Source organism: Canis lupus, chromosome 17 (genome assembly GCF_048164855.1).
Source record: "Canis lupus baileyi chromosome 17, mCanLup2.hap1, whole genome shotgun sequence".
In the NCBI taxonomy this organism is placed as follows: domain Eukaryota; kingdom Metazoa; phylum Chordata; class Mammalia; order Carnivora; family Canidae; genus Canis; species Canis lupus.
In genome coordinates this window covers 54,735,787-54,752,452 of record NC_132854.1, presented here as the reverse complement: position 1 = coordinate 54,752,452, position 16,666 = coordinate 54,735,787, and the positions used below count along the sequence as shown (strand labels likewise).

Here is a 16,666-nt window from a genome sequence, read left to right as displayed (position 1 = left end):
TTGCTCCCCCCCCTCCCCCCCAATAAAAGAGCTGTTGCTGGAAGCAGCTGCCCACTAGGACTCATTTCTTAGCCTCTTTTGCATTTAGGTGGGAATGATGTGACTAATGTTTCTAGGTCAAGGCATTTACAAAGCAATTATATCTTAATCAGTTTCTCCACTTCCCTGTTTAGCTGGCCGGATGCAGAAGATGTGTCCCTTGGGCAGTATTTCTCAACCTTGGCACTACTGACATTTTGGGCCAGAAAATTCTTTTTTGCAGGATCTCTCCTGTGAATTGTATATTCCTGGCCTCTACTTAGAACTGATAGAAAAAAACTACCCTAGAGGATAGTGAAGCCACAAAATGGGAAGAGACCTGAGTTTCTGAACCACTGCATGGAGGATAGCCATCACCTGCTGAGTAGAATCCACATTGTACTGTCACATGAACGATAAATAAACATTTATTGTAGTAAGACACTGATGTACATTAGGAGATCTTAAACATTCACATCACAAGAAAAGAAATTTTATAACTATGTAAGGCAAAAGATGTTAACTAGACTTACTGTGGCCATAATTTCTCAATATATACAAATAGCAAATCATTATGTTGCACACCTGAAACTAATAAAATGTTATATGTCAATTACACTTCAGTTAGAAAAAAAAATTAAAAACCACTGCCACTCACAGGAAGAAATATATTGTGACCTTGGACACACATGAGTTTCACAGTCCAATACTGAACATTACTATGAGCAGATGATTCTGATATAGATAGTATATTTGTATACTATCTATACCATTCAAGTTATGGCTATAAAAAGTTTGTAAGAAAATGGGAAAATGATTATTTGATTATGTTGAAAAACAATATGTTTTAACTGAGCTCTTTCCCATGGCAATCCTTGAGCACTATGTATAAAAGCCTTTTCTTTCTTTTTCTTCCTTCTTTTTCTTTCTTTCTTTCTTTCTTTCTTTCTTTCTTTCTTTCTTTCTTTCTTTCTTTCTTTTTCTTTCTCTTTCTTTCTTTCTTTCTTTCTTTCTTTCTTTCTTTCTTTCTTTCCTTCCTTCCTTCCTTCCTTCCTTCCTTCCTTCCTTCCTTCCTTCCTTCCTTCCTTCTTTCTTTCTTTCTTTCTTTCTTTCTTTCTTTCTTTCTTTCTTTCTTCTCTTTCTCTTTCCCTTGCCTAAAAATGTTGTTTTTCTAATAGAAAGGAAACCTAATACCTTATTTGAAATCCAAAGAAAACCCAGGTTCTGGCCCCCACAATGATTCTGACAGACTATGTAATCTATAAAAGTGGTGTGAGGAAAATATGTTACTTCCACAAGGAATTCTGGAGGGAGAAAGAATTACATTATTTGTAGCACTTTCCAAGGGCTAGTTCTATATAAATATAAGGTATTATTTTATCTGCCTTTCATAATTAGAAGGAAAAAAATATTATGAAACATTTTCTTAAAAAAAAAAAAAAGAGACTGAGTCCTGAGTAATTGCTACCATGGACATTCAATAGAGCATGGAAGTTAAGCTCAAATGGTAACCTGTTTTTCTGTCTCACACTATTTTACTTGATTAAAAAAATTCTAGGTCCTAAATCTCCAGGCAACAAGGATCCCCGAGAGCTGCAGTTGAAGTAAAGGAACTAGTTTTTCTTGAGATATCTCCCTTTCTGGAGTTTTCAATGGAAAGTTTTATGAAAAGTAAGACATAACAGAGTTAATGAGAAGATAGAGAAGTCCAGTCTTGAAGACTCCAATTTTTCCTAGAGGACCTCACAGCTTTTCCTCTGCAATGTAATCTTGTGTGGTTACACATAACTTTGCCAATTGGTTCCAGAAGTTGGTCAACTGTTTTGATATCTCTCTGAGGAGTTATCTTTTGTTGCTCATGGCATGGACACTTCCTAAGACTGTAATTTCTTGGACTTCAATTACCTGTGAAGTCTCTTTTGGAAAGATTAAAACAAGTATCAAGGGCACCATCATCTTGCTTTTCCCACCCAGATCCATTAGTGTTTCATGCCTCAGTGGATAGAAAGAGAAATTATGGAAGGTAGAAGAAAGAGATTTTAAGTAACTTTAGGCAAATGATGGAGTTGGATATAAATGGAGACGATGTATAGAGAGACATGTTTTTTATTCCAGAAGGATGATAGAATGGAACATTATCACTATCACCCATCCTAGGAACTCTCTAGCCTTGAAATCCCTGGGCACTCTTAATAGTAATAATTACTAACAACTAATAATTAATAATAATAATTATATTTAATATGTAAATATTAGTATATATTATAACATATTATATATAATGCTTGTAATGAAAACCATAATAGCTGGACTAAACATTTAGTGATCTCTAAGTGATGGACACTGTACCAAGCATTTTATGTTTCATTTTATTATTTCATTTAATCCTCACAATAACCAAAGAGGTAAATTTTACTATTACTCATTCAGGAGGATAAGTAACTTGCCCAAATACCAAAGTTAGCCATTGGCACTGTGAGGATTTGAATTTGAGTAAGTTAGAATCCAAAGTTAATGTTCTTAGCCATTATGCTATACTGCCTTCTCGATGCTCATAAGACATCTACAGTAAACGTATACATTCTAGAGCAAGGTCTCAAGGCTAATCAGTGCTCTTTTGTAACACCTTTGTCTTTCTTAAAGAAATAATGCTTTCTCCAAAACCTAATGTACTAGATATGATACACTGTGAAAACATTTCTTTTTGCTTCTTTCAAATTTGTCAGTTTATGATTGTCCCTAAGTGATCATCTATAATTCCTCTTTCTCCTGGAAATAAATCCACTTTCTACGAGCACATGCCACTTTGGGTGTATGACCCAGGTCTAGCCACAGTGATTAGTCCAGACTTGGGCACACAATTCAGTTTGATCAATTAGAATCCTTCTCTGAGACCTTTCTAACTGGAGGTGGTGAGAAGACTCTTGCGACCTGAGCCAATAAATCTCCTTTTTGGGGGGTCTTACTTTATATTGAGCTTCTGAAAGAGTTCTGGTTAATGTAACCTTATCTGCAACTCTTCTTAATTTTTGTTTTATTGTAGGCCCTAGTACACTTTAGCTATAGGGGAATTTGGATTTGTACCAATAATACCAAAAAAAAAATCATTTGATATTAAATGAAAAATGAGTTAAAGAGGGGGGAAAGGTACTTATAGGAAAGCATCTTCATGTTTGAGACCTAGTGTTAGAGTGTTACAGAACATAGTTCCAAGGGAAGTTATAATATTTCTTCTCGAAATATTTGTTTAAATATGGTAAGAAATTTTAACAAGGAGGAGGTGCTAGAGAAGATGCAGTCCTGCCTAAATGTAGGAGAGTCCTGAAGATTTTCTGGATCTAATCTCTACTATTTTGTGCCAAGTTTGAGGACTCATTATACTTTAGGCTTTATAAAATATTTCTCCTCTGGGTGCTTCTGTTTGCGTAAATTTTCTATATTGGGCATGCATGTTTTTCTAGTGGAAACTTTCTCCATTGTACATCTTTTTTTCCCCTAAGGACATATAAGAAAAAAATATCATCTTGTTTTTCTATCTAAATGGAGGTTTGTGCTAAACACAAAAATCTAACTACAAATAAATTATGCTCTGATCTTGAAGGATAAAATAAACACAAAGCAATGCAGAGCTGCATTTTGTCAGAGCCAAATGGAACATGACGTTCAGAAGTTTCCAGTTGGGTTCCAAAATTAGAATGAATCTTGGCAAAATGCATACTCATGTCCCATTTAGGAATCTTATCATTTGAACTCATTACTGGCTACTCCACGCCTTACTCATTCCAGTAGTTCCCAGGAGGTCTGAGGACCTTCTTCCATGAGTTCTGGAGCTTCCCTAAGTCAGCTAGTTTTAACTTTGCCTAAGTTAGGAAGGAAATAGGGCATCAAAAACCCGACCAGTGATCTATGACTTGAACACCCACTTCCAGCCGCATGTCTTCTGAGAAATTCAGCTGTTGCTACAGAATGCATGCATTGAGTAGTCATCACAACTGGATTTTACAGCTTAGCCCTCTCAAAAGTATTTGGTGGTAGATGCTGAATCTAAGCCTTCTGGTTGGGCCACGAGCTCTGGTTACTATGAGAGTGTCTCTGGATTATATATTCTATAATAAATAGTTCATTTCTTGATTGGAAGCCTTCTTGGATAGGAAGTCTGGTTCAAGGGTGAAAGCACGGGAGTTCCTATCAGGAAACTCTAAAATAGCTGCCAATTAATGTCAAGCAAGGGTGAAAACTTGCTGAGCTCCCTTCCAGGGGCCAGAATGCCAAACTCCATAATCAAAATGGACTGGAAGATCTTCACTCTGTTGTTCATAGGGCCTCTAAGCTCAGTATTTCATCTTATCTCCCACTACTCATGAATCAGAGTGTAAATACTTTCATCAACCAGTGTCCTATGAGTCCCTTAACATGCTATGTTCATTCTAACTTCTGGACTTCAGCTCATTCCAGTTTTTCTCTTGAAACACTTCCTTTCAGTCCACCCTGTAAATGCCATTCACTGTCTCAAGCCCATCTCATACCTTTTTACATCCTGTATCAGGCATCTCTGCCAACAATTTCAACCCATTTTGGTTGCTTGCCTCTCTCTTTTTTAGTTGCCTCCATCACACAATTACTACTTAATTAATATTCTGTCTTTTATCTTTCTGCAATTGCATGCCACGATTGTATTAAAGCATTCTGAATTCAAGGCACATATTTTAGACTCTTTTTTAAAAAAAATATCTCTTGAAACTGGAAAGATATTTGGAGTTTGCCCAAAGTTGAATGTAAATCTAACAAAAAATGAGCAAAATCTGTAGACTGAAACATATAGAACATTACCGAGATAAAGTGAAGAAGACCTGCAAAAATGAAGGTATAGATCATGCTCACAGATTGGAAAACTCAGTATTAAAATCAGATGATTATTTTCATGAGCAGAGGAGAGGCAAAGATTTCATTAATAGCATTTATAAATTTTATGATGTACTAAATATAAAACTGGCACTACAGGGTATTAAAAAAGAAAAACTCCAGTGTGCCTGGGTGATGTAGTCAGTTAAATGTTCAACTCTTGGTTTTGGCTCAGGTCATGATCTCAGAGTCATGAGATTGGCCCTGCGTTGGGCTCTGTGCTCAGCGCAGAGTCTGCTTGAGATTTTCTCTCCTTCTCCCTTTGCCCCTCCCCCCAACTCTCTCTCTCTCTAAAGTAAATAAATAAATCTTAAAAAAAGGAAAAAAACTTCAGTTAATCAAAAGACACCATTAAAAGAGTGAAAAATGAAGTCAAAGATTGGAAGAAAATATTAGCAAATTATATACAAGACAAAGGACTTGTATCCAAAATATATAAAGATCTCCTACAAATTAATAAGAAAAAGATAGACGTCTAAACAGAAAAAAAGTGCAGCAGACTTGAAGAAGTTGTTTACAAAAGAGAAAATTCAAATGGCCAGTAAACATATGAATAGATACCTAACTTCATTAGTCATTAAGAAAATGCAAATTAAAATCACAAACTTCAAAAACAGACACCAGACTGGCTAAAATGAAAAAAGACATTCAATACCAAGTATTGGAAAGGATTTGGAATATTCGGAACTCTTGTACACTATTGTTACACAGTTGGTAAACCACTTTTCAAATGTCTTTAGCAAAATCTACTAAATCTGAACATATGTATATGCTATGAACTAGTCCTTCTAACTCTTAGGTGTATATGAGCACATACACTCATCAAAAGACATGTAGAAAAAATATTCATAGTAGCTCTGTACATAATGACCAAAAAGTGGAAACAATCCAAATATTTATCAGCAGTAGAGTAGGTAAATAAATGATATATCCACACAATGAAATGCTTTCAGCAATGAGAAAGATCAAATTATTGCTACTTGCAACAATCTGGATGAATCTCACAGATAATATTATTGAGCAAAAGAAATCAGACACACGGACTATATATTGTATGATTCCATTTCTTTAAAGTTCAAAAAAGGCAAAATTAATCTATGGTATAACCAGGACAGGTTTCAGGATGCAATAATGTTCTGTTTCTTTATCTGGGTGGTTGTTACAAGGGTTTGGTCTTCTTGTGCAAATTCATTAACTGTGCACTTATGATTAGTGCTTTTTTTTTTCTGTATGCATGAAGTATTTATGTTTAAAAGCAAAAGGTTTCATCCTAGGCAGATGAACTCCCATTCAATAGGTATTTTTATCCACTGCTCATAAGCTCAGGAGTGGAAAGTGAAGAGTTTTATTGAACAAACAGACCCATAAATCCAATTTCAAACCTCATCTTGACCTTGGAAAGAATAAAACACTGGGTTGAACTACTCAGCTCCTCCTGCTTCAACAAATTTACTCATAAAACCATTTTATAGACATTGCTTTGCTTTGCTTTCAACAAGGAAAGCATCTTTGTTAATAACCTTCCCGTCCTCATTATTTCCCATTGCAGCTCATCTCCTGGCTTAGAGTTGTCCAAGTCTCTCTCATGACTGTCATCTTGTTGAATCTTGCATTACAACTGTGGTATTCTTTTCTTATTCCACCACCCTCACCTCCTGAGGGCAAAGTAGCCCTGTGTGGCTCAGTTCAATACATAGGAAAGGCTCAAGGCTGGGTTTTAAAAAAATTTAATTTAATTGGATTAACTGCAAGGCTCAGGGTTATGAACTCAATGGGTGGTGTTGGCTACACCTGGTTATATTTTGGAATCTCCTGAATCAGGTAGAAGGCCACTATCCACATCAAAACCCCTCCAAGTGCTGGGGAGTCTTTGCTTGAGTCTGCCACACCCCAGGCTTGATTTTCCAAGGTTGTTCTTGGGCACTCAAATTGGTTTAGGTTATTCCAACCAGAGCACTTTTGAATGTTGAAGGCAAATTGGGAAATATATTGTCCTGGTTTTGTGTAAATTACATCCATCATACTAAAGTGTAAGAGAACATTAAATTTGGACTCTAGAAGTACTGAATTTAAAATGTTTCTACTTTAGGGATGCCTGGATGGCTCAGTGGTTGAGTGTCTGCTTTCAGCTCAGGGTGTGATCCTGGAGTCCCAGGATTGAGTCCCACATCAGGCTCCTTGTGGGGAGCCTGCTTCTCCCTCTGTCTGTGTCTCTGCCTCTCTCTCTCTCTCATGGATAAATAAATAAACTCTTTAAAAAAATAAAAATAAAATAAAATGTTTCTACTTTAGCCTTTACTGACTCTGAAACTTTGGTAGTGGAGGTGGGAGAGGGGCATGTAGCACCTGTTTCCTTATCTTCCTCCAATGGGGCAGTAATGCCACCCCACAGGATTACTGGGAGAATTCATTCAAGTACACACTGCACTCAGCTTTCAATGTTCGACATTTATTCAAAACATTCTATCAACTCTGGGGACTCACAAAATGTTCATAGTCCAGTTGGTGGGTAAGATGTATGAACAAATCAGTTCTGTATTTCTCAACCTATTTTTCATTACTGGCCTCTAAGGAACCTTCTTAGACATTCTTTTCCTTATCTTTCCCTGCTCTCCATGAAATTTTAATACCACAGGTACACTGTGCATATATTTATGGATTGTATTCAGATCTGTGCTTTATAATAAAAAAGAGTATGATTTTTCCAGACCCCTCCTTCAAGAACTACTTCTCTCCCCCTTGCTGGAAGATATATATCCTCCCCTGAAAATGAAGGAGACAAAGGGTTACAGGGGAGTGTGGTGAGTGCAATAGGAGAAAGTGGTACAAGTTGTAGAGTCACTCCACTGCCCATGGGTGGGGGAGACTGACTGTGGTGGGTGTTGTTTGGAAAGACTTCAGGGAGTAAAGGGAGATGCTAGAAATCACAAAGGAGGAATCAGAACTGTCTGGCAGGCATAGAGAGGGGAAGTTCCCATGGAAAGGCATAAAGGGTGTGAGGCAGTATGCCCACTCTGGGTGAGTACAGATGGGGAGGCCTGGGGCATGAGGTGGGCTGGTGTGGCCACAGAGGGCCTTGAATGCCTAGCCAATGGCTGACCTTACCCCAAAAGCATGGGAACACAAAACATCTTTAAGAAGCAGAATGACTTGATCAAATTCATACATTTGCAAGTTTCTTCTGGCTTTTGTGTAGATGAGGGGGAATCAGGTCAGAGTCCTTTACAGAAGTAAAGACAGAAATCGTGAGGCCTTGAATGAGAGCCTGTGAAAATGAAAGGCTGGAAAGAGATTGTAGAGACAGGATTAAGTGAAACGGTTTATGTGACAGCACCTGGTTTATGCCATAGGTAACCGAGGGCTGTTTACTGAAACTTAGCAATTGGGACGGTTTGGCACTGCAGAAGCTTCCCAGAGATCTCTGGACCAGATTGCTGGGATCTCTCAGTGGCCCGAGGCTTGATATCTGTACAGTCAATATGCTTCCTTGAGGTAAAACCTGGCAGAGTAAACCTAACCAGTGGGCTATGAGGGAACAGCATGGGCTGTTTCTGGGCTGGGCCCCGACTGCTGGGCTGGATGACTCCATGAATCATTACATACGAGTGTAACAACAGGACAGTACCGGCCACGGGCATTGTCAGGCCTGGGCAGGGCTTTCTGCATTGACTTCCACTGCTCTGTTGCCTTTCAGCTCCAGCCAACCTGAATCCACCAACTACATCACCAGCTGCTCTCGCCCTCTGGCTTTACTGTCTTCTGGGAATCACCTGATCTGTTACCAAGACCCCTGAGCGCTGACCACATGCTCCCATTTGTGACTCTAGTTCACAGTAAAATCACCGCCTATGGATTTTCCAACATGAAGCTGTTCATTTCACTCCTGTTAGCAGCTTTGAGGATTATGAAGAAATTTTAATTGTTTAAGAGAGAGAGTGTGTGTGTGTGTGTGCACAAGTGGGAGGGGGGGTCAGGGGAAGAGGAGGGGGAGAGAGAGAACCCTAAGCAGGTTCCATATTCAGCACACAATCCAATGTGGGGCTCCATCTCACGATCCTGAGATCACAACCTGTGCCGAAGCCAAGAGTCGATCGCCTAACTGACTGAGCCAGGAATGTATGCAGAAAATTTAAAAGGCAGCCGTGATGTGACATGTAGGGTAAACAAGGACTGAACGACTCTTCCACTAAGTGTAAGAGCAGGTGTCAATGGCCTTTTGGCCAAGGCACGCATGCAGGGAGGTGGGCCAGGGAGGTGGCAGCGGCCAGGAATGCAGCTTCTTCTCTCTCTTCTGGGGTGCTGGCAGTGGCTGCCCCACAGAGCTGCCTGCCTCAGGGTACCCAGGGAAGGGTCTGTCTGCCACTGGGGACCTTGTGGTACATACATTCCCTTCAGCTTTATACAGAACACACTCACCATGTTTGAGAAGATGGCTTTGAAGTAAAGGTTAATGCTCTTTTGCCCGTTTGGAATCAAATCTATCCACTGGCGCCACCTTCTCAGTGATCATCTTTATCATACCATGTCCCTTATAGTCCCTCTCATTGCTTCCAGAAGTCGCCATGATGGTGGCATGAATCAAGACCTGCCAGTTTCCCTGCCAACCATCCCTTTCAACCTCTCTGCTCTTTGGCTTCCCCAGTCTCTCCGCTCTGCCCAACCCCAGTGGGACAGACAATCGGGACGCAGCCTGTTTACCTTGGCTCCGACACGGAGTGCCTATAAAACACTGCCCTTCATGGACTTGCGATGAAACTTGGCTAAGGGGCCCTGGCCCTCTGCCGTCCTAGGGTGTAGGAACTGGATTCAGTTGGGCTTGCAGAACCTTCCAGATTCCCCTTATTTGTTAGGAGAAGGTGGAAGCCACAGTGCTGAGAGACAGCCAGAGCTGAAAGTGACTAAAGAGCTAGCTAGGGAGCTCTGGAATGCTCCAGTTAAGCCAGAGCTTCTGACTCACCTCGAAGTCCATCCCAAGCAGGGGCTACCTAATAGCTGAAAGGCTATAGCCAAAGATTGCAGGCCTGTGCATTTTGATATCTGGAGGGAGGTTTTCGGTGGGGTGCCACAGTTCCTGACATAGTCACCATTTAAAAATTAATTGGATTAGGAGCTTTGAGAAGATGTTAAACAAACACTGAGAGAATGCATAGCTGGCAGAGGAGACCAGTACACTGTGACAAGCTCCAGGATTTAGAGCAACTTCGAGGGGCTGAGTGGTGATGTAATGTTCAGCGAGAAATGTTAATGAGAAGTGTGAATTGTTTTTCTATTAACTGCGTAGTGCATGGGAGAGGACATGTGGCATACCAGCATGAGCTGAAAGGACCTTCAGGATTTTAGTGGATAATAAGACCAAGGGAATACAAAACAGACATGCTGGCACCTCAAATTTTACATACCCAAAACTGAGCCTGTCAAATTTGTTCCTCTCTTGACGGTACCAATTTCTACAGATTAGAGCTATTATTAGCCTCCCAGAATTATCTACCATATGGTGACAGTCTATAGCAACTATTTAATAAACATATATTTGGTATGTATTGAATAATATGTTTTGTTTTAGTGAGTCGTTTTATCATTCATTCATTCTTTCAGTAAATATTTATTGAGCACACAGTAAGTACCATACCCTTTGTGCAGTGCTAGAAATATAGTAGTGAATAAGATAGACACAATTCCTACCCTCTGAGAGTTTATCAGGCACAACAGGTATTAAACTAGTGCATACACATATAATTATTCAAAATTATAATCTTCATTAGTTTTATGAAAGTACAAGATTCTAGAGGGCATATAGGGAGGAGATAGGGCATATTTGGGAGGAGGATTCAGGGAATGTTCCTTGAGGAAGTGAAATCTGAGCCCCCTTATGGTTGTTCTGTCTGCTACAGTTGCCACTAGCCGTGGCATGTGGGTAATTAAATGCAAGTGGATCAAAATTAAATAAAATAGTTCAGGTCTTCAGTTGCACTAGCTACATTCCAATGCTCAATAGCCACCTTTGGCACATGGCTACTGAATTACATAATACAGATATCAAATGTTTCCATCATTGTAGAAAATTACATTGGGCAGTGCTGTGACACAGAATTTAAATAGCTGAAAAGGGGCCAGGGGAGGGGAAAAGAAATATCTTGAGCCAAAACAAAGATACTTCAAATTTAGAGAAACTTTATAATCTAAGAGAAATAAGATTTTTAGAATGTCCATTTGATGGTGAAGTTGGATGGTGGGTTTTAGTGAAGGATCAGAGGAGATGGGGAATGTCCCCTCCCTAGGTTTTCCAACTCAGGCGCAGACAGATAATACCCAGCCCATTGTTCAGGGCCCCCTGTTCTGGACCTTTGCCTTGGTTCCTGGGTGTAAGAAGTAGTCAGTGACCAGGACAGCAGAAAGGAGAACACTTGTAATATATAAAATAAGTGACACAGAATAGGGCAACAGGGAGTAAATTTTGAATTGTATCCTAAAAACCACACATAACTAAATCCTGGCAGTCGTCTGCCTCTGAGTCATCTGCCTCTTGCAACAGCCTCTGTTCTCTGCCCATCGAGTGAGTCCTGGTGCCCCTAAGATTCCTATTGTGGGCGCTATTCTCTTTTCACTCTGTCCATTCCTCTGAGTGTTACCATTCACTCCTTGGTTTAATGTGTATTCTATGTGCTGACAGTTCCCAAGTCTGTATTTCTAGTCCCAGCACCCTCTCTTGGGCCTCAGACTTCTAAATTCAAATGCCCACTAACCATCTCCAGTTGGCTGTTCCACAGACACTTCAAACTCCTCCCTCTGGTGTCTACCCAGACTGTACCTCTTACTCGGTTCCTTACTTCGACAACCGCAATGTTTTCTCTAAACCAGAAGCCAGAAGCCTGGGCACCATCCTTGACTTCTACACTGAAATCCCATCGGCCACCAAGTCCTGTTGGTTCTGCCTCCCAAAATATCTTCTTGAATTTATTGGCTTGCCTCCCTTCCCTTTTGTACTATCTTAGTTTATTATTCCCTGTCTGAATTATGTAACCATTTCCTAACCAGTTGCCATGGCCTAGTCTTGGCCCCCTCCAAATCATGCTCCACTCTACAGCCATAGCAATCTTTTGAAATCCAATAATGTCCTTCCATTGCTTAAAGCCTTCAATGTCCCCCCATTACATTGTTCCAAAGTCCTTTCTGTAGTTACAGGGCTCATCTTGATTTGGCTTTGCTCACTTCTCCAGCTGCTTCTCTTAACCTTTCTCCTGTGTATATTATTCTGTAAAAACACTTAGCTTTATTTAGTTCCAGGAACCCAGCATGCTTAACTTTGTGTTGTGATCTTTGCACACGCTATTTCTAGAAATATTTTTTATCACCATCATCCTCCTTCTCCCTCCTCTTTTTTCTGGCTTATTCAGCTTCAACGTTTTTTTTTGTTTTGTTTTTGTTTTTTTTTTTGTTTGTTTTTTTAAGAAGACAACCCCCAGTTCCTCAGTGTGGGGTTAGCTGACCTATCACACACCCTCTGAAGTAGTTTTTTTTTTTTCCTGAAGTAGTTTTAATGATGCCCCCGCAAATGTCCACATCTGAATTCCCAGAACCTGTGAATGTTGTTTTGATTGGAAAAAGGCTCTTTGCAGATGTAATTACGGATTTGAGTTGACAATGACAAGGGTCATTATAAGAAACAGAGAAACAGAAGAGGACATGTGAAGAAGGAGACAAAGATCTAGTGATGCAGTGACAAGCCAAGGAATGCCCAGGGCTACCAGAAACTAGAAAAGGCAAGGAAAGATTCTCCTCTAGAGCCTTCAGAGGAAGTGTGATCCCACTGATACCTGGATTTCAGTCTTCTATTGTCCTGAACTATGGGAGAACTAATTTATGTTGCCATAAGCCACCAGGTTTGTGGTAATTTGTTGCAGCAGCTGTAGGAACTAATATATCCTTCCCTTACTTCTGTATACCTGTTTTCACAGTGCTTCAAAGTGGCCTCTTTACTTGACTGTCTACCTTCCTAACTTGCAATAAGCTTCATAAGGCATGGGTTTGTTTATAATTATATTTCCAGCACTTGCTCAGGACCTGGTACAGATTAAGCAACAAATAATACTTGATGTGTGAATCTGATACACACAGGATAGATTAATAGGACCTACTCCTGCCAGATTTTCCCTAGCAGGTGTGCTCAGCTTCTCTGTGTGCTGGGAAGTGGTCACAGTTTGCCATGACATCTGTTCCCCTCATTTTGGTTGTCCAGCATCTGAATCTCCAGGGGAGCCCACTATAACACACACATTTTCATGTTCTTTGTGTGCCATGCTCAGAAAAGACTAGGAAATACCTTTAAGGTAAGGAGTCATGGAAGCTTCTTGAACTGAAACATGAATAGGGCCAGCTATATAATTGGTGGGCCCCAACACAAAATAAAAATGTGGGCCTCTGGTTCAAAAATCGTAAGCAATTTCAAGATGGAGATAGCAGACCATTAAATTAATATAAAGCTCTTCTAAGTGTGGGGTCTGGTGTAAGTGCCAGATCTCACACTCATGAAGCCAACCCTGACCATGAAAGATTTGCTGAAGATGGATATGAAGTCATTGTGTAAAATGGGTTGAGCAAGTTGGGGGTATATTTGGGGATGAGGTAAGAGGTTACTGCAATACACCAGGAAGGTGGAGGTGATGAGGCCCTGGATTCAGGCGGTTTCATAGGAGTATGAAGGGAAGAAAAAGGCAAATCTAAGAAATAAGAGATGATATGTGCTCACAGTCAGGGATGTTTCAGGGTCTCTCTATATTTCTCCCAGCAGAGGAAGCACTGAGAAGCTCCTGAGGAATTGGGGAACATTAGTGTGTCATTGACATTCTACTGAGAGCTCTATCGGGTAGGACTGGCCATTTTACTCCACAAAGGAACCACATGGAGACATCAGGCTGTACCTAATAACTTCCTGACGTTAGTGAGGGAGACCGATGCAAAAGGAAGTGGGAGAAAGGACAAGCCTACCATACTTCCGGGGGCCAGAATGTGTGAGGGTGAAGAATGGTAGGGACTGCCACAAGCTCTGGCCTGTCCATGGGTGACAGCCACTGTACAGCTTTAGCTGCACACAGTTATGTGAGAACACAAGGGCATGGTGACCAGAGCTTCAGATTTTTTTTTTAAGATTTTATTTATTTACTCATGAGAGATACACACAGAGAGAGAAGCAGAGACACAGGCAGAGGGAGAAGCAGGCTCTATGCAGGGAGCCTGATGTGGGACTCGATCCCGGGTCTCCAAGATCATGCCCCAGGCAGAAGGCAGGTGCTAAACCACTGAGCCACCCAGTGATCCCCTGGAGCTTCAGATTTTAAAAGAGAAACTAAAGGTTCAGAATTGTGAAATCATTCTCAGTTTTTAAGCATTGACAGTGAAGTTACATTGTGTGTGTGTGTGTGTGTGTGTGTGTGTGTGTGTATGTGTGTGTAAATACTGTAAGCCAAGACATATACACTCATGGGCCAGATCTGGCTCATGGAACTCAGCTTGCAGCTTCTGCACAGGACATAGTTGGTAAGAGCTGGGGCAGGGTTCAAATCCTGCTTCTGCACTTGACCAGAAAGGCTCCTCTAAGCCTCACCCTTCTATATAATGGGGATGATTTTAATATCTACCTCTTGGGGTAGCAGTGAGGTTTAATTGACATCTTTTAGGCAAAGCACAGATGGTGGTAACTGGTATATAAAATCTAAATAAATGTTAGCTGTTGCTGTGTTTACGCATCCACTACATGTCAGCTTCTGTGCTGTGTGCTTTATATATTCTATTTTATTTTGTGCCCACAACCAGGCCGTTAAGTAGGCTTTATTACAGTATACTCACCTCCCAGACGTGGGGCAGAAAGAAAGGCTCAGAAATCCGAACTCACTTGCCTCAAATCACAGGCTTTGAGTTTGAGCAGGAATTCAAATCTTATAATTTCTGCCTACCAAGGTGTTGTTTTTTAAACAGTCTCTCTTACCCTACAGTGACTCTTGTGTTTTATTCTGGAGGTTTTTAGAAAGAATGTCCTAGCCAACAGTACTTTTCGAAGAGAATTTAGTAACAAAACACACTTGAAAAAGAAAAAAGAAAAAAAAGCTCTCCCTCCCTCTTCCAAACACAGATACACAAATGCTCAAAACAAAAGTAACGAAAGCTGCCAGTGTATTTTCTCCCCCATCCAGTGGACTCTTAAATAACATTGTTTGGAACAACACATTATTCTTTGTATTTTCCCAGTTCCTTAGGACAACCACTGCATTCCTATTCTGGCTTAGAGGTGAAGAAGTTGACAGCATAATGGATAAGGAACCTGTGTACAGGCCCTACGGCAAGAGATTAACAGGTAGGACTCCAATGCCTTTATTGACTAAACAAACTCTCTTGGGTCCACTCAGCTATGGTGACAGGTGTCAGAGCCAAGCACGGGGCCCTCAGGCCTCTGTGCCTTGGAACGTAATTAGATATTTGCTCCGTGGCCTATACATCGTGTATATCCTCTGGTCTTACAAACTGATAACTCCATCCCCCCACTTCTCTTCAGGGCTTTACACTTTGGAGCTGGCTACCCAAGATTGTCCAGCAAGCAGTTTTTTTTTTTTCCTTAAAACAAGAAAGGGAAAGGAAAGAAAAGATTTGCATTGTTTGTAGGTCTGAAAGTAGCAAGAATTTTAACTTGTTCCTGGAACAAACCCTGGAGCATTCGAAATGGGAGTGGAATTAGGTAGGGGTGGGGGAGGTCCCAGCTGGGCAAGTCAGAGTGATGAAATTCATGGCAAACAGCTTTGTTTGAGTCTTTTGACTATGGCCAAGCCAGTAGGGCTGAGAGCATGATGTTCTCAATAACAGCCTTGACAATAACATGATTTGTTTTCCTCCCAAAGCCGAAAATGGCATCTCAGCCTGCAAAGGGGAGCTTTCTTCTGAACCTGTGGGATGGGAGAGCTGATTTCGTCCTTCACAGTAGGAAATGAAGGCATTAAGCAGAGCAGACTCAAATCTAAATGTCATCTGACCATAACACTTGCCTAAACAATACATATTTTATTTTGGAGGAGCTTCTCTTTAGTCTTTTCATGGGTAGGATTTCAGACTAGGATGTTCTGCTTTCCTAACCACCACGTTGAAACTAAATTTTGCCACAGTCTGAGAGTTACAATACCCATGTTATTTCTATATTTCACACCATAAACTCAGTTGTGAAGCTGGACCCAATATAGCTGATATTTTTTAGGTCCTGGGATGATACCTACCTAAATGGTTTTCCTTTTTTCATACTTTTCCGGGTTCTTTCAGAGAATTGGAAGGATGTAAAGTAAGCCCCCATGCTTTCTCAACAGGGAAAACTAAAGCTAATAGGCATTTATGCCATTAAGAAAAATAATGGTCTCAGTTAGCTGGCAGTTAATAATGATTGCAAGGGACTACAAATCTCTTCAGTTGCACAAATGCTGCAGATAGAAATATGTGAGATTCCCATGCTTTCTCCATTAGTGGAAAGCATGGATGGAGCTCAGTTCTGGCCAAAGCAGTGCTTTAGTGCTTCGGGGAAACAATGAGTCACCAGAGACATGATTGATCCCTGCCCTCACTGAAATTACTATAGAAAGCAAAAGCAGTGTGCTCACAGCCACACACATGCACAAACCTGTGAAAGATAGGCACAGACTCCAAGGTGAGCACTGTGCAAGTTCATTTCTAAATCAATGGCTTGAACTTAGGTTGTATTTGCCAATGTAAATTA

At 40.6% G+C, this 16,666-nt stretch overlaps 2 long non-coding RNA genes across 24 annotated transcripts in view; one reads left to right on the top strand and one right to left on the bottom strand.

Moving 5' to 3' along the window:
* LOC140608130 (uncharacterized) overlaps positions 1-8,846 on the top strand; it is a 29,046-nt gene extending 20,200 nt beyond the window's left edge. Inside the window, exon 4 of the long non-coding RNA XR_012010147.1 lies at positions 8,615-8,846. This is a non-coding gene — a long non-coding RNA (uncharacterized lncRNA). The remainder of the gene's footprint in view (positions 1-8,614) is intronic.
* Positions 1-16,666, bottom strand: part of LOC140608127 (uncharacterized) — a 172,463-nt gene that overhangs the window by 101,037 nt on the left and 54,760 nt on the right. The gene's annotated exons all lie outside the window — the stretch shown is intronic.